Here is a 22,214-nt window from a genome sequence, read left to right as displayed (position 1 = left end):
TCCTTAAAATTAAGGGACGCTTCGATGATCGATGTGATCGAGTGTAGGGCCGTTTCGGTGGATCTTCCCTTCCGATAGGCATGCTGGGAGTCTGAGATCAGACTGGACGGAATGCACGCCGTTAGATGCAGCCCCAGGAGCCGCTCCATCGCCTTTAGAAGAAAAGACGATAGACTTATGGGTCTGAAATCTTTTGGGGCAGTGTGCGAGGGCTTGCCTGCCTTGGGTATGAATACGACTTTGGTCTGAAGCCAGGTGTCAGGAATGCACCCGTGGGAGAAGATTCCCTCGTAAATTATTTTGAGCCAGTTAATGGCTTTGTGTCCCGCGTGAATCAGTTGGGCAGGGAAAATGCCGTCTGCCCCGCGGACTTGTAGGGTTTAAAACTTCTGATCGCCCAGGAAATGTTCTCCTGGCTTAGCAGTCTCAGGATGGCATTTGAGGCGACGGAAGGAGGCGCGAGGTAGTTGGGTCTGTTTTCATCGCAGCCAGGGAAGTGGGTATTTAGGAGAAGATTTAGCGACTCCTCGCTGGACGTAGTCCACGACTGGTCGGTGTTCTTCAAGTAGCCCAGGGTGGGTGTTGTCTTCGAGAGAACCCTGCGCAAGCGTGAGGCTTCTGAGTTACTCTCGATTTCGCTGCAGAACTTACGCCAGGAGGCGCGTTTGGCTTTTCTAAGTTCTTTGTTGTAGGTTGACAGACTGGCTTTGTACTCGGCCCAGTTTTGCTCAACGTTTTCCGCCTTAGCTTTATTGAAGAGTCTCCGGGAGGCTTTCCGGAGTTCACCCAGTTTCGGATTCCACCATTCAGGTTTCTTCCGGCCTCTGTTCTTGCCAGAGGGGCATGCTTTGTCGATCGCCTTATTGCAGGCGTCGGTAAAGATCTTAAGAAGACGAGTCGTGGCCTCCGTGGAGAACTCCTCCTCAGATGGGGGCTCAGGGAGAACACGACAGAGGTAGTCAGAATACCGAGTCCAGTTTGTCCGCCTGATGTTCCGGAAACGGACTGGCTTCGGCACTGAGAAGGAGAAGACAGTTTCCACGTACCTGTGGTCCGAGAAGGAGTGCTCTTCCAGGACCCTCCAGGATACAATGTTACGCTGTATCTCATGAGAGGCAAGCGTGAGGTCCAGGACCTCCTTGCGGTTTTTAATGATAAAGGTGGGATCACTACCCCGGTTTAATAAGACCATCTGTGTGGTCAGTAAGTAACTGAAAAGGTACTCACCCCTTTCGTTTGTGTCAGTGCTTCCCCACTGACAGTGATGTGCATTGGCATCACACCCCACAATTAGGCCGATGTCCTTGGCCGAGCAGTCTGCGATTAGAGCCCGGAGAGGCGCGTGTGGAGGGGGGTCTGGTTGTTCATGCCCCATGTATGCGGAGCAGATCCTCAGTGAGCGCTCCTGGCCTTCGAGGCTCACTGCGGTGTGGTCTTCATTGCTGAAATTTGGGAGCAAAAATAAGTGCAACTCTCTTTTTGCAAGAATGCAGGTACGAGTTTTACCTGCGGTTTCAGCTACATATAGCTTGTAGTCAGAAGTCCTCAGACCTGTTTCCGAGGATCCAGGGCTCCTGAATGAGTCTATGTCGGCTCCACCCTTGGCCAGGTGGAGCAGTAGAGCAGCGCATGCTGCCTTACAATGGTGGAGGTTTATCTGCAGGAGCGTCAACGACATTCCTGAGGCTCGCCTCCACCATTGTTACTTCTGGATCGCTGTCAGGGGACTCCGGCTCCTCCCCGACAACGATATGGCTGAGACCTCTGGCTAGGTCGCTCTCGTCGAACGCGTAGTCGTCCAGGATGTCGTCCGACATCATGGACGCCGCATCCGACGCCGGGTTATCTTCCTCGCAGGAGGCCCCCTCTTTCGGGATCTCCGGCAGCTCCGGGTCTGGCTCGACCGTCGCTTGCCTGCCCTTGCGATCGGACTTGTACGTGGATATGGTGACCTTCTTATAGCCATAATCCACTACACCGTCCGACTTTGCGAGGAGATCTATTGATTCCTCATTTAGGACGAGGATAATCTGGCGCCTCTGCCCTCCACCTTTGCCACCTTCCAATCGGCTGTAGGAAGGTGGGGGTTGCAGACCTGCAGTAACCTGAGGATCTTCTCAGGCTCTGCAGGCTTAGCCGAGACCCACGCTCTGGCTCTCGGGCGACTAGGGACATCTTCCCACTTCACGGCCTCCAGTTTCGCCCCTGGATAGACCTCTTTTAGGGCCGCCACCGCCTTCATGTAGAGGGCCGCAGAGCGAGCGTCTTGGCAGGCGATGGCTTTCACCTTGCCTTGATGCCACCCTGCGTCCTCACACTTTGGCGGTGGTCCGCCGTTCTCCTCCAGTTCCAGTAGGAACCGGTCCTGGAGCTCGTTCACCGATCAGGGTCTTGCCCCTCGCCACCTCAGCGAACGACCGGTTCGTGAGGTGGGTCTTCACCCGCTTGGGTTGCTGGGCTTGACCTGGCTGATTTGCGGGGTCCTCCGCTGAGCGTTGCCGCTTGTTGGGGGCCTTGGCTGCGCCCTTTCCGGCTTTGGCTGGCTGGAACAGAGGACGGATTGAGCAGGCCCACAGCCTCTGCCTCTTTCCTTCAGCTGACGCCTTGGACAGGATGAAGGCCGCTCGTCTCCTGTCCTGGTACGACGGCTTTCCTCCCCGTGGTGCAGAGACGCTGCCCGCCGGGGTCCCAAGGGTTCTTCGGTCCCGGTGCGCTTACCAGCCGCGATTACGCTCTGCTTGGCAGCCACCCCGGTATCCGCTTCGCCCTTGGAGCCACCCGACTTGGAAGGACCCGATTGGCTTTTCGGGCCCCCCCTCGCTGGTGCAGAGGGATTGGCTTGTCCCTCCGGTACTTTAAGAGGAGTACCGAGCTCCTTTGCGGCTTTGTTTATTTTTATATGTTTATTATTATTTGGCATAGTTATTCCCACGAGTAGGCGGGAAGGGGATGGTCACCCGAGGCATAGCCCGCTTGCCCCGGGAAGCCTGATTTAAACTGGAGGTCGGCAGGTATCCAGAGTCCGCATATTAGCGACCGGGCACCCCCCCGGCCATGCATCCCTCGGCATATAACAGTGTCACCTTGGATTGGGGTAATTTCACTGAGAGTTTTCTTCTCTCCGCCCGACTACCATTCGCCAGCATCCTAGCAGAGACATGACCGTGCTAGGACCTGTTTCCAGCCGCCCTCACGGGGAGAGTATAGTCGCACTTCCACCGGTGTGCACAGTTACGGCGGGTGACGGTTCACTCGCAACCCTCTGTGTCCTAGGGGGGGTGTGAGACGCAGATCGCACCGGGTATTACTAACCGGAGCGGCTGCGCCTCAGTTCCGAGTTCACAGTTGTGCGAGCCGACCCGTCATCCGTTTGTCCCCCTGTAGCACCCGATGGCTGACGGCCTCTATTACCAAACCTGCAAATAAAATAAAATTAAATTCAGCCAAAATACAATTTAAAACACTTACCAAATCTGCCGCAAACCTAAAAATAAAACAACTAAAGTCCTAAAAAAAAAAGAGCCAACAAATATAACAACATAAACTACACAAAATTACATACAAATTATTACAAAGCTGAAGACAAAACCTGCCAATTAAATAAATAAAACACATATGTATGTCAGCAACTAAGCAAGCAGCCAGAAGACATCCCAACGCAACATCCAGTGAATCAACTTGAAAATAAAATAATTATATTCATTAAAAGTCAACAAATATAAAAACATAAATTACTTAACTTGATTGCCGACACTCCATTAACAAAATATAAACCTGCAAAAAAAATAAAATTAAACTCAGCCAAAATACAATTCAAAACACTTACCAAATCTGCCGCAAACCTGAAAATAAAACAAAATTTAAAAACTATTAAAAGTCAACAAATACACAACTCAAACTACTTACCAAATTTTCCGCAAATCAAAAGTCAAAACCTGAAAATAAAACAAAAAACAAAAAGTTTTTATATATTTTACAGATAGCAAGCAAATGCATCATCGCTTTCACGAAACTTACATCCTCCAGACCCATACGAATCCCGGGTGGCCGGACCAGCAGCCACTCGGTTGATCGAGCCAATCCACAGGCAACGCATCTTCGGTGGCCGGACCAGCAGCCACTCGGCCGAGCGGGCTAACCTGAGCTTAATCTTAAAATAAAATGAAAATAAAGCAAAAAAAAAAAAGCAATTAATTGTAATAAATACCACATTGTTATCGATATTTATGTAATCTTATGTTGCCAAAACTTGTAATGTTGTCAGTTTGCCTTAAGCCAATTTAAACATAAAAAAAAAAAACGGGATGCTGAAAATGAAACAAATAAAGAAAATTATATATCACAAGCCAGTAATAAAAATAAATCGACCACAAATAAAATTAAAGCCAAAAAAATTTATTTCAACCACTAATTCAGGCATCTCCCCCAACAATGACCATGAGTAGATCTTCACCCCTGACGGAGCTAGAAAATAGCAATGACTTGGTCAAAAATTGGCTCAGGGATATGCCAATGACTAGGACCCTCAACACGGCAGTCATCCCTGCCCCCGTTATTAACCCCGGTAAAAGATTGAATAGGGACATGGACAGCACTGACGAGGACAAATCCCCCATTGGCACACCGAGAATGGACCTTGATCTTGACCTTAACACCCCAAAATTCCAAAGCATCGCCGCCAAAAAGCTTGCCTCCGAGTTCAAGAAGGTAAAAAAGCACAACTCCACTGAGGCAAACAGGCTATCAACGTCACCTCCCAAGAAGAAAGGTAATGACACTGGGGTGTCACACGTCGTCCCTGTGCCAAACGAAAATGCTCAGCCTTGTCCACTCCCCACAATGAGTAGGCATAGCAAAGATCTCAATGACACCGAAAGTAACCATATCGAACAGCCTGAGCTCCTTCCATGGCAGGTAGTGCCATCGAGCAAGAGAGTGCCTTCTATTCACATAGCTGGTGTCAAAGCTATAGTTCCCCTACTAGAACAACTAAATTATACAGCGGGTGTGGACAGCTTCAAAACGAAAAGCAACCCAGGGAAAATAACACAACTCCTCCACGACCAAAAGTTGCTAATGCATACGCACCAGCCAAACGGTCAGCGTGGTGCACGCTATATTCTGAGACACCTGCACTACTCGACGACGAATGAGTGGATTTCTGCTGAATTAAAAAAAAGGGCCTTCGTCGTCAGATTCTGCGCCAATATGAAGCATGTAGTTACAGGAAGGCCAATAAACATGTTCGAGTTAGAGATATCGCTCCTCAAACATTCCGAGTGGCCCCCTTTCCAGCAGGTAGCCATCGCAGGGATGTGAGTGGCTGTGACGAGGGCCGAAGTGGACCAGTGAGGGGCTTCACAAACCCTTTCTCAGGCAGAAATGTCCAACCCAAGCCCAGCCACCATAGTACCGAAATCAAGAGAAGGCTTACCAAGATTAAGAACAGAGAAAAGAGAAAACAAACAACCAGCCAAAAAAGGATAAAGTAGGGAAAGGACGGAGAGCTCCTATAGCCGTGGACATGAATCCCAACCCAGCCGCCAACCATCTGGAGAAATTCCAGAATAGACTGCGAGAGGAGCAGATTGCACTCTCACAGTCCTCTAAAACAATGGCAGTGGGTCCGGCCGAACCTGAAAGCAAGCGATTTGAAGAAAGGCTGAACAAGATCGAAGTTAGCATAAGAGACATCCTGGCTGCCATCAGTCAACTAGGCAGTCTAATGCCGAGCCTTCCCTCCAACGGCAAGTCCGTGCCTCTCAGGGCAGACAGAGATAACAGCAGCCAAATGGAAGAAGACAACTAAAATGACTCATTTAATATCACAGACAACATTGACATCCAGCCAATACAAATTTTATTCATGCACACAAACAACAGCAGCAACAACAACAATTCCAATACGTTAAGGTTAGCCTCTTGGAATGCCTGTGGAATAAAAAATAAAATGATTAAATCAGAAACTCATATGACAAATGTGAACATACATGGTCATCGAAACAAGGGTCAAACAGGATGCATGGAATCACCCAACTTTGCTCGACAAATCCTAAGCTGGTCCTTGATTATTGACACCTTACCACCTGAAATGTAAATAAATAAAGTTAAAATCATCACAAAAAATCATTAAAAGCCAATAAATATAACAACAAAAACTACTTACCAAATTTATCATGAATCTTAAAATAGAAAAACCTGAAAACAAAACAAAATATAAAATAACTATTTACATAACAAATTAATTTAAATAAATACTCAAACAATTTGTAGACATCAGGAGCAACAGCCTTTCCAAGAGACACGCTTGAAATAACATTGGCATTGGAATAAAGCTGCATCAAAATGTGGCGAAGGCCCCTCACGTCATACATGGAATCACCCAACTTTGCTCGACAAATTCTAAGCTGGTCCTTGATTACTGACACCTTACCACCTGAAATGTAAATAAATAAAGTTAAAGACATCACAAAAAATCATTAAAAGCCAATAAATATAACAACAAAAACTACTTACCAAATTTATCATGATTCTGAAAATAGAAAAACCTGAAAACAAAACAAAATATAAAATAACTATTTACATAACAAATTAATTTAAATAAATACTCAAACAATTTGTAGACATCAGGAGCAACAGCCTTTGCAAGATACACGCTTGAAATAACACTTACATTGGAATAAATCTGCATTAAAATGTGGCGAAGGACCCTCACGTCATACATGGAATCACCCAACTTTGTCGACAAATTCTAAGCTGGTCCTTGATTACTGGCACCTTACCACCTGAAATGTAAATAAACAAAGTTAAAATCACCACAAAAAATCATTAAAAGCCAATAAATATAACAACAAAAACTACTTACCAAATTTATCATGATTACTGACACCTTACCACCTGAAATGTAAATAAATAAAGTTAAAATCATCACAAAAAATCATTAAAAGCCAATAAATATAACAACAAAAACTACTTACCAAATTTATCATGAATCTGAAAATAGAAAAACCTGAAAACAAAACAAAATATAAAATAACTATTTACATAACAAATTAATTTAAATAAATACTCAAACAATTTGTAGACATCAGGAACAACAGCCTTTGCAAGATACATGCTTGAAATAACACTTACATTGGAATAAATCTGCATTAAAATGTGGCGACGGACCCTCACGTCATACATGGAATCACCCAACTTTGTCGCCAAATTTTAAGCTGGTCCTTGATTACTGACACCTTACCACCTGAAATGTAAATAAATAAAGTTAAAATCATCACAAAAAATCATTAAAAGCCAATAAACTACCCACCAAATCTATCATGTATTGGCGTACAAAATAACTATTTACATAACAATCAATGTCAGTAAATACGCAAACAAGTTGTAGACATCAAGCGCAACAGCCAGTGAAAATAAAACAAACATCAGTCATCAAAAGCCAACAAATATAACAATAAACTACTTACTGACACCTTACCATCAAACCAGCAAAAAAAAAAACTTCAGATAAAATAAAATTTCAATTGGCTTAAAAACAATTGAAATCACTTTTTCTTTTCCACACCAATTTTCTTTAAACCTGAAAATAAAACACTATACTCATTAAAAGTCAACAAATATACCAACATAAATTACCTAACTTGACTGCTGACACTCTATTACCAAACCTGCAAATAAAATAAAATTAAATTCAGCCAAAATACAATTTAAAACACTTACCAAATCTGCCGCAAACCTGAAAATAAAACAACTAAAGTCCTAAAAAAAAAATAAAAAAAGAGCCAACAAATATAACAACATAAACTACACAAAATTACATACAAATTATTACAAAGCTGAAGACAAAACCTGCCAATTAAATAAATAAAACACATATTGGTGTACGAAATTAACTGTATGTACATAATAAATTTACATATGTATGTCAGCAACTAAATAAGCAGCCAGAAGACATCCCAACGCAACATCCAGTGAATCAACTTGAAAATAAAATAATTATATTCATTAAAAGCCAACAAATATAAAAACAAAAATTACTTAACTTGAATGCCGACAATTTATCACCAAACCTACAAAATATAAACCTGCAAATAAAAAAAAATTTAATTCAGCCAAAATACAATTCAAAACACTTACCAAATCTGCCGCAAACCTGAAAATAAAACAATTACAGTCCTAAAAAAAAAGACAACAAATATAAAAACATAAATTACACAAAATTACATACAAATTATTACAAAGCTGAAGACAAAACCTGCCAATTAAATAAATAAAACACATATTGGTGTACGATATTAACTGTATATACATAATAAATTTACATATGTATGTCAGCAACTAAGCAAGCAGCCAGAAGACAGCCCAACGCAACATCCAGTGAATCAACTTGAAAATAAAATAATTATATTCATTAAAAGTCAACAAATATAAAAACATAAATTACTTAACTTGATTGCCGACACTCCATTAACAAAATATAAACCTGCAAAAAAAATAAAATTAAACTCATCCAGAAAGTTTGTTGCATTGTCGCAATGAATAGTTTGGCACTTCCCACGTCTGCTTAAGAATCGACGCAGGGCGGCCAAGAATGCAGCTGTGCTCAGGTCGCTTGCCAGCTCCAGGTGTACTGCCTTTGTGGAAAAGTAGCAAAACACGGCGATGTACGCCTTATCGGGTCTTTTGCCTCGGATCTTATGGTGGATCGAGATTGGTCCACAGTAGTCGACGCCTACATTAAGAAACGGGCGTGCTTGTGTGACTCGTTGTGCTGGGAGATTGCCCATGATCTGGTGTATCAGCTTTGGTCTAGCCTTGGTGCATCTAACACAGCTGTGGATGATGCTTCTAGCCATTGTCTTGTCATTGATAATCCAATATTGTTGTCTTGCGATTGCCCTTAATGCTTGAGCACCACAATGCGATTCCTCTCGACAGGACATCGGCTGCGTTGTTGGCCGATGACACGTCGTGACGCCATTGTGACTGATTTGTTAATGCCTGGATTTTGGCTATTCGATTTGCCACAAAGGTATGGTATGTTGATGACGATGCGTTTATCCAGGATAAAACAACGGTGGAATCACTCCAAAACCATCCTGAAACCGTTGTAATGTCCATGTGCAGATCCTGTCGGACTCGGTTTGTGAGCTCGGCACCGAGGACTGCAGCACAAAGTTCTAACAGTGGTAGTGATTGTTTGGCTGTCGGCGCTACATGTGATTTCGAACAGAGCAGTCTTACTGACACTTGGTTGTTTTTGTATGTAGCGCGTACATATACTGCTGCGCCATATGCTCGTTCTGATGCATCTACAAACGTATGGAGTTCTTGGGTAACTGGAATTTTACCATCTTAGATATGCCGGGGAATTTGCATTTTGTTCAATGTTTGTAAGTCGTCCCGGTATTCTTTCCATTCGGTTTGGTGTTGTAATGGTAATTCGTCATCCCAATCCAGTTTGAGCTCCCAAAGTTGTTGCATGAAGATTTTTGCCTTTACCGGTGCAACGAGTCAAAGATTTGGGTCAAAGATTTGGGCCAGTTCGGAACATACCACCCGTTTGGTGATGCGTGTAGCCTGGCTTTTCTGTGTTCGTCCACACAATGTATCCTTCTTCGGCATCCAGATGAGACCCAGAGTTTTCACGCTGTAGTGCTTTAGTGTCTCTCCTAATTTTACATCGGTTACAATATCCTCTTTGGGGATTCCTTGGAGAAGTTGCTCATTGTTGGAGCACCACTTGCGCAATTTGAATCCGGACGGTAGAAATATCTTATTTATTTCTTGTCAAGCAGGAATTGCCTCTGGAATCGTGTTTGCTCCAGTTAGACAGTCGTCAACATAGAAATCTGTTTTTAATGTTGTTGATCCTACTGGTAGTCTGTCTTTGTATTGTATTGCCAAATGATCCAGACATTTCGTTGCTAGGAACGGAGCAGCTGTTGTCCCATATGTTACTGTTTTCAGGCGATAGTACCTGATCTCTTCGGATGGATTGCTTCTCCAGACTATCATCTGATGGAATTGATCGTCCGGATTCATTCACACTTGCCGGTACATCTTTTCTATGTCCGCTGTGAATACGTACTTATGAATGGACATAAGTTCGCTCTGAACGGTGGGTCCAGCCTGCAGAATGTCGTTCAAAGATTTCCCGCTTGTTGATTTGCATGAGGCATCGAATACTACCCGAAGCTTTGTGGTGGTGCTCTCAGGTTTGAGTACACAATGATGTGGAATGAAGTATTTTTATTTATTTATGTTACCGTGTATGTGTGTAGGAAGCTGGGTTGCATTCGGTACATAAACCGTCTACAGTTTGGTCGTCGCAACTAGAACTTGAACCAGTTGGATTGCGGAGTGGGTATCCTACGGTGCGCAAGGGAGGATCTGAAGACACGGCGACAGCCCCTGATGATTGCGATGGAAGATGAGTGACAGGCAGCTATGGTACTTTTTCTGATACTGAGTTTTATTGAACAAATGCATCTCCTTATATAGCTAGCAGTGGTACTCTTATTCTATGGGAAGGAACGCACAGGCTCCTTGTGAGTGTATTTTTAGATTGGGTACACTTACTCTGTGCGGGGGTTATATTTCAGTGTATTTACTTAGGTACTTGGCAGCAATAAAGTAGATAGTTTATTGCTTGATCCCTTTTGGTGGGTTCGAGTTTACAAGTGCTATTGTCTATTCTTAGTTGCTAATGTATTTTTCGTGTCGTCATATTCAGTTACATGAAATGACATGAACAATTTTATTTATGAGTATTTGTGTATGAGATTGCACTGTATATTAGTAATATTCATTAAATACATGTCTGTGGCTGAACATTTTCCCGGCCGTTGAACTGGTGTTCAACCATCGCTCAAGTCGACGGCAAACCGGCGTGCAAGGGGTATAGGGGGTGATGACATGGCTGGATCGTGATTTGATGGCCTTGGTTTCCATAGTAGATACTTCTCCCGGAAAATGAAGGCAATGATCAATAGAATTAATATTGCTAGGGTTGCGTAAGCAGCGAGTTGATGGTGCTGCACGGTGGTGAGATGGTGTGGCAGCTCGTGATGATTGATGGTTGTTAGTTGCTGGCGTAGATCATCAAGTTCTTGATGTCTGATGTCTGGTTCTTCAGTTGCCACATTGGTGGCGAGGGTGATGTCTCCGGTGGGCTCACGTCGCCAAACCGAGTGTAAGTCGATTTTACTTCGCTAATTGTGGTACTGAAGGTGCTGATGCTTACTTCAGTAATGCGAGCAGTGCAACCAGGGGACATGGAGAGTAGACCAGTTCCTTTCAGTGTTATGGTTGACGGAACTCCGTTGCATACTGCTTGAAGTTTAGTTGTAGAATGCGTTGCGAAGATCCATTTATTTGGATGCTGAGTTTTTAGCCACGTGTGTCAGCCTTTGTGTGTGTTACCTGACAGAGTGTTTCTGTTTTATTGTTAAACAGTTGAAACTCACAGCAATTGTCCACATTGAAGATCGTCTGATGGTCAAAGCAGATGAACTGGTCTCGGTGGATTTTCACCGTTACTATGGTGGTTCTGAGGTCAAATAGACTCCAGCTTGTTGAATCCCAAAACGGAATTGGGATGATGCTGAAAACTTCGAGCTGAGCTGTTGAGACCAGCGGTAGCGTCAGCTTGAAGATGACGTGTTTTGCAGTCGGGGTTCCTTGGGCTCGCATGATTCTGTATAGTTGAATCACCTCCTTCGTTGTGACCGGCAGCATTTGATCTTGTGGCAAATGATCCCGTATCTGGTCTAGTTGGTCTATTAGTTGCTCGGGAGACACCAGCGTGGAGCTTATTCTCCGATGATGAATACCGATTAGGACATCAGATATGTCGGACTGCATTCGTTGGAGAGTTGTTGTGAGCAGGGTTAATTGTGCTATTAGTCCTAAGTACGCTTGAGTCAGATGATCGCTGTGATATGACCCTCTTTCTCGGTTGATAGTAGCCATATGCTGTTCCAAAACTTTTAGGCGATTATCAGTTGTTACTTTGTCTTTTCTGACTACGTTTATTGTCGCGTCGACAATTGATGTTTGGTTTTGGAGCAGATGTAGTAGAAAGTCCTCATTGGTTTTCACTTTCTCAATTACTTGAGTCATCTCTTCTGCGTATTTTGCGTAGAGAACACCAAAAAGACTGCTTGCTACATTTCCTATGATGTCCAGCGGCGATCTGCGTTTTCGAGAGTTTTTCATTAAAACGCTTCCTGCTTGTAGCTCGTAATGCACATGTTGAAAGTGTTGAACTATGGAGTTACATGCCGGAACATTTTTTAATTCAGGGCACATGTATCGTAACTCTGAAATTCCAGCAGACATTAGTTGCATATCCTTCCAATATGGGTCCAAGTCATAGTATACGATCGTGGTCCACTCAGACGTTGCTATTCTTGATGTTCCAAGTTTCTCATAGAATATTCCAGGCTTGTTTGCGAATTGTGTCACATTTGTTGACTGTGACAATTAGCTAATGCTAATGTTGCATGAGCAACAGCACCACTAATGTTGATGTTAATGTAGGTGACAATTTTGTTGTTCGCTGTGTGGGTGGCTCATCAATCTGCGTGGTGTCACTGATCACGTTGTGGGAACGTTTGATTGCCACATCTTCTGGAAAGAGCGGCGCTAGACGAGTGATCGGGCGCTTGTATACGCCAGATGCTGTCTTAACGTCAACCACTCGTACGTGGTTGTCCTGTCCAGGATATGTCTTAATGATGCGTCCCATTGGCCACTTCATTACAGGAAGGTTGTCTTTCTTAACCAAAACTAATAATCCTTCAGGTACGTTTGGTGAAGCGGTCTTCCATTTATGCCGAGCTTGCGATTCTTGGAGGTATTCTGTAGACCATTGTTTCCAGAGTGAAAGCTTTAGGCGCGATATCAATTCCCAGCGCTTGACCAATGTTCTTCCTTGATGATCAGTATTGACGTCAGGAGGCGTTGTCAATGGTTCACCAATCAAGTAGTGTCCTGGGGTGAGCGCTGTTGTATCAGTGGGATCATTTGACATTGGAGTGATGGGTCGAGATTTGAGAATTGCTTCAATTCCGATTATCACTGTGTTTAGTTCTTCAAATGTCAATGAGGCTGTGTTGGTGGTTGTTATCAACAGCTTTTTTGCTGATTTTACCGCCGCTTCCCAGAGGCCGCCAAACGATGGAGCCCTGATTCAGCAATGATTTGTGATCAGAGCACTTGCCTTTGAGCTGAATATATAGTCTTCTAATTCTTTAAGCTGGTTGTTTTGAACCCACAAAGTTCGTTGCATTGTCGCAATGAATAGTTTGGCACTTCCCACGTCTGCTTAAGAATCGACGAAGGGCGGCCAAGAATGCATATGTGGTCAGGTCGCTTACCAGCTCCAGGTGTACTGCCTTTGTGGAAAAGTAGCAAAACACGGCGATGTACGCCTTATCGGGTCTTTTGCCTCGGATCTTATGGTGGATCGAGATTGGTCCACAGTAGTCGACGCCTACATTAAGAAACGGGCGTGCTTGTGTGACTCGTTGTGCTGGGAGATTGCCCATGATCTGGTGTATCAGCTTTGGTCCAGCCTTGGTGCATCTAACACAGCTGTGGATGATGCTTCTAGCCATTGTCTTGTCATTGATAATCCAATATTGTTGTCTTGCGATTGCCCTTAATGCTTGAGCACCACAATGCGATTCCTCTCGACAGGACATCGGCTGCGTTGTTGGCCGATGACACGTCGTGACGCCATTGTGTCTGATTTGTTAATGCCTGGATTTTGGCTATTCGATTTGCCACAAAGGTATGGTATGTTGATGACGATGCGTTTATCCAGGATAAAACAACGGTGGAATCACTCCAAAACCATTCTGAAACCGTTGTAATGTCCATGTGCAGATTCTGTCGGACTCGGTTTGTGAGCTCGGCACCGAGGACTGCAGCACAAAGTTCTAACAGTGGTAGTGATTGTTTGGCTGTCGGCGTCACACGTGATTTCGAACAGAGCAGTCTTACTGACACTTGGTTGTTTTTGTATGTAGCGCGTACATATACTGCTGCGCCATATGCTCGTTCTGATGCAACTACAAACGGATGGAGTTATTGGGTAACTGGAATTTTACCATCTTAGATATGCCGGGGAATTTGCATTTTGTTCAATGTTTGTAAGTCGTCCCGGTATTCTTTCCATTCGGTTTGGTGTTGTAATGGTAATTCGACATCCCAATCCAGTTTGAGCTCCCAAAGTTGTTGCATGAAGATTTTTGCCTTTACCGGTGCAAAGAGATTTGGGTCAAAGATTTGGGCCAGTTCGGAACATACCACCCGTTTGGTGATGCGTGTAGCCTGGCTTTTCTGTGTTCGTCCACACAATGTATCCTTCTTCGGCATCCAGATGAGACCCAGAGTTTTCACGCTGTAGTGCTTTAGTGTCTCTCCTAATTTTACATCGGTTACAATATCCTCTTTGGGGATTCCTTGGAGAAGTTGCTCATTGTTGGAGCACCACTTGCGCAATTTGAATCCGGACGGTAGAAATATCTTATTTATTTCTTGTCGAGCAGGAATTGCCTCTGGAATCGTGTTTGCTCCAGTTAGACAGTCGTCAACATAGAAATCTGTTTTTAATGTGGTTGATCCTACTAGTAGTCTGTCTTTGTATTGTATTGCCAAATGATCCAGACATTTCGTTGCTAGGAACGGAGCAGCTGTTGTCCCATATGTTACTGTTTTCAGGCGATAGTACCTGATCTCTTCGGATGGATTGCTCCTCCAGACTATCATCTGATGGAATTGATCCTCCGGATTCATCCACACTTGCCGGTACATCTTTTCTATGTCCGCTGTGAATACGTACTTATGAATGGACATAAGTTCGCTCTGAACGGTGGGTCCAGCCTGCAGAATGTCGTTCAAAGATTTCCCGCTTGTTGATTTGCATGAGGCATCGAATACTACCCGAAGCTTTGTGGTGGTGCTCTCAGGTTTGAGTACACAATGATGTGGAATGAAGTAGTGCCTTTTGGGAACTTTTGATGCTGGCTCAATCTTCATATGTCCTAGTCCTTCATACTCTTCCATGAAGTCCACATAACTCTTCCAAGTTTCTGTTGAGCTTCGCCGCTCCAACGCTAGGAATCTTTTTGTTGCGGTTTCCAACGACTCCCCCAGGGCTGAAGGGTGTTCGGAAAATAGGAGCTTTACAATAAAACGGCCGTCTGAAGCTGTCTGAAGATTTTCTATAAAATGAGCTTCACACCGTGCTTCCACTGGAGTGCGTGGTTTGTCTTCCGTCTCTAGATTGTCCAGAGTGCAGAATCTTTCCATGAGCTCGTTTACTCCCGTTGCACAAATGGGTGAGGAATTGTGGGCAGATTTGACTTTTCCTGCCACAATCCATCCCAGCTTAGCTGTTGATCTGGTAGCAGCAGCGAGTAGTAATGCTCGACTCCGATTTACATGTCTGTGGCTGAACAGATATAGTGTTTTTATACCCGATACTCAAAATGAGTATTGGGGTATATTAGATTTGTGGTAAAAGTGGATGTGTGTAACGTCCAGAAGGAATCGTTTCCGACCCCAAAAAGTATATATATTCTTGATCAGCATCAATAGCCGAGTCGATTGAGCCATGTCTGTCTGTCCGTCTGTCCGTCTGTCCGTCCGTCCGTCTGTCCGTCCGTCCGTCCCCTTCAGCGCCTAATGCTCAAAGACTATAAGAGCTAGAGCAACGATGCTTTGGATCCAGACTTCTGTGATATGTCACTGCTACAAAAATATTTCAAAACTTTGCCCACTTCCGCCCCCACAAAGGGCGAAAATCTGTGGCATCCACAATTTTAAAGATACGAGAAAACAAAAAACGCAGAATCGTAGAGAATGACCATATCTTTTAGACTGCAGAATCTGAATTGGATCGTATTACTATTATAGCCAGCATCAAGAAAACAATTTCTCTAACACACAGGTAGCATAGGCGGCTTTGCTTAGAGTAAAACATTAGCGCCTAGATCTCAGAGACTATAAAAGCTAGAGCAACCAAATTTGGTATCCACACTCCTAATATATCGGACCGAGACGAGTTTGTTTCAAAATTTCGCCACACCCCCTTCCGCCCCCGCAAACGATGCAAATCTGGGGATATTAACAAATCTCAGAGACTATTAAAGCTAGAGTAACCAAATTTGGTATCCGCACTTCTGTTAGATCTCACTATAAAACCTTTATCTCAAAATTTCGCCCCACCCCCTTCCGCCCACACAAAGGACGAAAATCTGTTGCATCCACAATATTGCAAAATCGAGTAAACTAAAAACGCAGAATCATAGACAATGACCATATCTATCAGATTGCTGAATCTGGATCAGATCAGATAATTTTTATAGCCAAAAGGAACAAATCAATTTGCAGTGGCTACGCTCTTTGTCGTGTCGTTTAATATTGGCGGCGTCTGCCGGAGGAGAGCCATACTGACTAAGTATCGGGTATAACTGTAGAGTTGCGGTGTCCGCAGCAACTCACAACGTTCCCCCTCGTTATACCCGATACTCAAAATGAGTATTGGGGTATATTAGATTTGTGGTAAAAGTGGATGTGTGTAACGTCCAGAAGGAATCGTTTCCGACCCTACAAAGTATATATATTCTTTATCAGCATCAATAGCCGAGTCGATTGAGCCCTGTCTGTCTGTCCGTCCGTCCGTCTGTCCGTCTGTCCGTCCCCTTCAGCGCCTAATGCTCAAAGACTATAAGAGCTAGAGCAACGATGTTTTGGATCCAGACTTCTGTGATATGTCACTGCTCCAAAAATATTTCAAAACTTTGCCCCGCCCACTTCCGCCCCCACAAAGGGCGAAAATCTGTGGCATCCACAATTTCGACGATACGAGAAAACTAAAAACTAATCTAATCGTAGAAGATGACTATATCTTCTAGAGTGCAAAATCTGAACCAGATCGTATAATTATTATAGCCAGAATCACGAAAACAATTTCACTCTTTCTCGCTCTGTCTTACTCTAACACACAGGTTTCATGGTCGGTTTTGCCAATTGCAAAATATGAGTTCAAGGATCTCAGAACCTATAAAAGCCAGAGCAACCAAATTTGGTATCCACACTCCTGTGATATCGGACCTTGACCGTTTCCTGTCCAAATTTCGCCACACCCCCTTCCGCCCCCGCAAAGGACGAAAATCTGAGGCAACCACAAATCTCAGAGACTATTAAGGCTAGAGTAACCAAATTTGGTGCACACACTCCTTTAAGATGTCACTATAAAACGTATATCTCAGAATTTCGCCCCACCCCCATCCGCCCCCACAAAGGACGAAAATCTGTTGCATCCACATTATTGCAGATTCGAGAAAACTAAAAACGCAGAATCATAGAGAATGACTATATCTATCCGGTTGCTGAATCTGGATCAGATCAGATTATTTTTGTAGCCAAAAGGAACAAATCAATTTGCATTGGCTACGCAGCGCCCGACGTCACGCTCAGACTGATTTTCTGTCTCTCTCGCACGCATTCTTTGCGGCTTCTGCCGGAGGAGAGCCATACTGACTTAGTATCGGGTATAACTTTAGAGTTGCGGTGTCCGCAGCAACTCACAACGTTCCCCCTCGTTTTTTTTTAAGTTCAGACGAAAGATGGCATGAGTCTACAAGAAGAATTTACAATCGTTAATATTTTCCGTCATTTACCTCCAGTATTTGAACTATTTAAATAGAGGGGGCTTAAGAGGGCTAAGTTCGGGTTTTCAGCTACATATATTGTTGTTGAGGAACCAAAATTGAGGCAAAAACAATTAAAGTCAAGTATTTAAAACAAGACAGTTAAGTAGAAAATTTATTCATTAATCGGATAAAATTATGTGGGCAGGGCTGAGAGATCTAGATATCTAAAAATATTCGACGGAATATCAAAATTGTTTCTGCTTCGAACTGTATTGGAAAAAGCAATAATGCAGCTGGCTGGATGACAACAAAGCAATAATATAAGTCCAGTCCACATCATTGCAAAGCGACTGTCCCTGCATGGAGCAGACCGAGATCCTCGCCCGCATACAGCCAAAGCATGTCCATTTTCAAGGCGCGGTATGGACGACACAAAAATGTGACGTGTTTTCGGGAATTAAGAACAAAAGATTGTTATCCCCCCCTGTATCTTTCAGTGTAAAAGATGATGCGCTGGCCCAGGATGTGGTTGACCTAAAGGAGCTGCGCAGACTGACGTTTAATGGTGGGATATCACACTTCTGATAGGCGTAGTAATTCATGGACATGAATCCAATCCAATCCACAGGTGTGCCCGATGTACAAAGCTTCCGTGCACTCAGCTGGAAACTGCTGTTGGGCTACTTGGGACCAAGACGCAGCAGTTGGACGACCACGCTGGCCCAGAAGCGAGCCCTGTACCAGCAGTTCATTGAGGAATTGGTACTCCCCCCGGGACACAGCTGCAATGGAGCTGGAGAAGGCGACGGGGACGGGGACGTCGCTGTTGATTCAAGGGGCGTTGGCCTACAAGATCATCCGCTTAGCGAGGGGCCAGAAAGCGCCTAGAACACATTCTTCAATGACAACGAATTTCTGCTGCAGATCGACAAAGATGTGAGGCGCCTGTGTCCCGACATCTCGTTCTTTCAGCAGCCCACAGAGTATCCCTGTGACATTGTGGTGCACAGTAAAGACGAGCACGGGCGCCGGCTTCACGAACGGGTAGGGCCCACGGTGCTCAGCTCGGCGAACGTCCTGGCCTGGGTTACGTACAGGGCATGAATGAGATTGTCGGACCCATCTACTATGTGATGGCCTCGGATCCGGATCTCTCGTACCGCGCCCATGCGGAGGTAGACTGTTTCTTCTGCTTCACGGCTCTAATGAGCGAGATACGCGACTTCTTCATCAAGACTCTGGACGATGCGGAGGGTGGTATAAAGTTCATGATGGGCCTGCTATCTAACATGCTGAAGACTAAAGATATAGCATCTGAAGAGCCAAGAGCTGCCTCCGCAGTACTACAGCTTCAGGTGGCTCACCCTCCTGCTCTCGCAGGAGTTTCCACTGCCCGATGTGCTGCGAATTTGTGATTCGGTATTCTCGGACGAGCAGCGCTTTAATTTTCTCATCAAAATCTGCTGAACCATGATATTGTAAGCATGCTGATTTATAGAATCCAAAGGGAAGCAATATTGGAGAACGACTTTGCCTCGAATGTGAAGCTGCTGCAAAACTATCCACCCATTGACATAAACGTTGTGATTACTCATGCAGTCTCCCTGGCGTAGCACTCACTTTTAGTGATACCACAGATATTACATATAATACCCGATTCCGGGTAGAGTCTGACAAAGCAATAATCCACAGTGTCTAGTTATCATGTTCAATAGTTCGAAGCACTGTTTCTCTGTTTTATACGTTACAATTTCATAATAAACGAATGTGCTGCATGTGTTTGTGAAACGATTAAAAATGCGAAAACATATTTAAAATAGAGTGATCATAGGATTCGCTTCTAGCTCTTGCTTAAGCCGGTTGTGTTTTTTTTCTTGCACCCGCATTCTCCGCCCTTTGCCTAAATATCATACAACATTCTTGTGACTTTGTTTTGATATATTATCGCATCACTTTAATTTGATTCTACTTTGTGATAACCACCAGTGTTTTGTTTGTAAAGAAGTGTTTAATATATGTAAATTCAATATTGCAATCGTAACGCATCGGACTCGTGCAGGCAATTTGTTATTGTTTTTTGCTCAGTCTGCTTTTCGTTATCGCTTCTTCGGTGTGCACTGTTCTTGCGCATCAGCGTTTGCATCGCCCACACTCTCTCGTGAGCATAAGCGGGCTGCTCGCATTGTTGCTATCACTCTCTCTGGATTGCCTATACTCTCCCTCACTGTGGACTTTTCTTTTGTGTCTCTGCTTTGGTGAGTTTACTGCTCGTTTTCTGCACTTCGTTGGATCATCTGCTTTGAATTATTGCTGCTGCAGCTGATTGCCTGGCTCGCTCTGCTGTCTGCTCTCCTACTTTACCTGCGATCTCACTCCGTTCTTTTATTATTCGTGCACAGTGATTCTATTGCTGTCAATAATGGCAATCGTTTGTAGTGCAAAGAAATGTGAATTCGGTGGTGTTATCATTGATGATTCATTTCTTAGCTGCTGGCTGTGCGACAATTTTGCCCACATAAAATGTGCTGGTGGTGGAAATTTTGGCCGGCTGAATGATCTGATGGGAAACGCATGGGTCTGTCTTGGTCATGTCTGGCTTGTCGGGAGATTGAGGCCGAAATGCGCACATTTATGAGACAGACTCGAACTGGGTTTCTGGATGTCCGGAAACAATTTGTGGCTCTCAACGAGAATTTTCTTGCCCTTGAATCACAGTTTCTTGGGCTCAAACTCTTGAGCGAATCGCCTAGACGGAAAATTCCGCATAATGATAACAATCTCTTGCAACCTAATCCGATTGGTACGCCTGCCTCCCACCTTCATCCATCGGCAGCATTTCCGTGTAGTCATGTCACGCCGTTGTCTGTAAATCCGCCAACGGTGGCTCCGGAGTTCTTTACACCGAGCAATGTGGCCGTCACTTCTGACGCGGTGAGTGCTCCTAGTGCGGGTGTGCTGGTTGCTGACGACGTCTTGCCAATTCCTGCTCCAATTCCTGCTCCAATTCCTGCTCCAATTCCTGCCCCAATTCCTACTCCGATTCCTGCTACAACCATTGCTGCCAATTCCTCTGCCCTTGGACCGAGATCTCTTTTAGGAGTGGCTCCACCATCTCGATCTCGCTCGGGACTTCAACTTAGAGCAGTGGTCCCTCGGAAAGCAATATTTGTTTCTCGTCTTATTCCTGAGGCTACAACAGAGGATGTTAAACATCTTTCCTCTAAACTTAACACTTCGCCTGTTGATATAGTTGTGACTAAATTTACATTTAAACATAAGCGCAACATATCATCATTTAAAATTCTTCTCCCTGATTCTTTACTATCCCGTTCTCTAGAACCGTCAATATGGCCTGAGCATACAATTGTGCATGAGTTCCTTCTCAAAGATTCGAACTCGAATCCAAGAATTACCGAAGATGCTCCAAAAAACTGATGTACTATTTTTCCATGCACTATCAGAACGTTCGCAGTTTGCTGGGAAAATTGCGTCAAATTCATACTAATAGCGCGTCCTTTGATTTCGATGCCATCGCGTTTACCGAAACCAGGCTTAACTCCTCTGTCAATGATCATGAAATTTTCATTGATAGTTACACTATTTATAGAATGGACCGCCCATCTTTTGCAGGTGGGGTTCTGATTGCAGTTAAATCTGTTTTCTCATCTGAGTTATTCCCATTTAATAACATTCACGGAATTGAATTTGTTGCAGTCAAAGTTCGTGTTGGCTCCGCATTTTTCTATTTAACCTGCTCTTACATTCCTCCCAGGTCTGATGCTGAGCTTTACTTACACCACCTCTCAGCAATTAATATTGTTGTTTCTGCATTAGAGTGCAATGATCGAATTATTGTCATGGGGGACTTTAACCTCCCATTTCTTTCTTGGCTGCCTTGTGATGACGCTAACCTGTTGTTTCCCAATTGCTACGGTATCTAGAGCAAGCCCAATATCTCTCCCTGAAGATCCTTACCATCCAACTTTGTTGATATCACTGGAGTGTACACAATCTGGAGGTGCTGACAGTTCCATGGCTCCTTGTCACATAAAGTGTTTTCGCAAAACAAACTTTATCGATTTAGATCTACATCTCTCGCGGGTTGATTGGTCGTTTCTTTATTCATTACCGAACATAGATGCAACTGTTAACTCGTTTTATAGTTCTATTTACTCCGCCCTAAATACGTTTGTTCCAGATATCACTGTACCTGTATCGTCCAAGCCTCCCTGGTTCTCCAAGTATTTGTCATACTTAAAAAATAATAAATCCCGGCTCTATAAAAAGTACCAGAAGTCGGGCTCCACGTTGGCCTTAGCTGTATACTCCTCCGCTCGCTCTCTATTCCTTGCCGTCAATAGTCAGTGTTATAATCATTACCTTTCACAATGTAGTAGAAACTTTCGTAGTGATCCTAAAAATTCTATTCGTTCGTTAACTCTAAGCGCAAGTCAAACTGAAATTTTAGAATAGTTTTTCTAAATAACAATACCGAAATTTCTTGGGTGACTGCAATTTTTATACCCGATACTCAAAATGAGT

The 22,214-nt window shown here is 44.0% G+C and overlaps 1 pseudogene; it reads left to right on the top strand.

The window, feature by feature from the left end:
• The first annotated feature begins 18,072 nt into the window (after positions 1–18,072).
• On the top strand, positions 18,073–19,298 carry LOC113567208 (annotated as a pseudogene).
• The last annotated feature ends 2,916 nt before the right edge of the window (positions 19,299–22,214 follow it).

This window comes from Drosophila persimilis, unplaced genomic scaffold (genome assembly GCF_003286085.1).
Source record: "Drosophila persimilis strain 14011-0111.01,24,50 unplaced genomic scaffold, DperRS2 tig00002450-arrow-arrow-pilon, whole genome shotgun sequence".
NCBI classification, from domain to species: Eukaryota; Metazoa; Arthropoda; class Insecta; order Diptera; family Drosophilidae; genus Drosophila; species Drosophila persimilis.
This window is presented reverse-complemented; position numbering and strand designations above follow the sequence as displayed.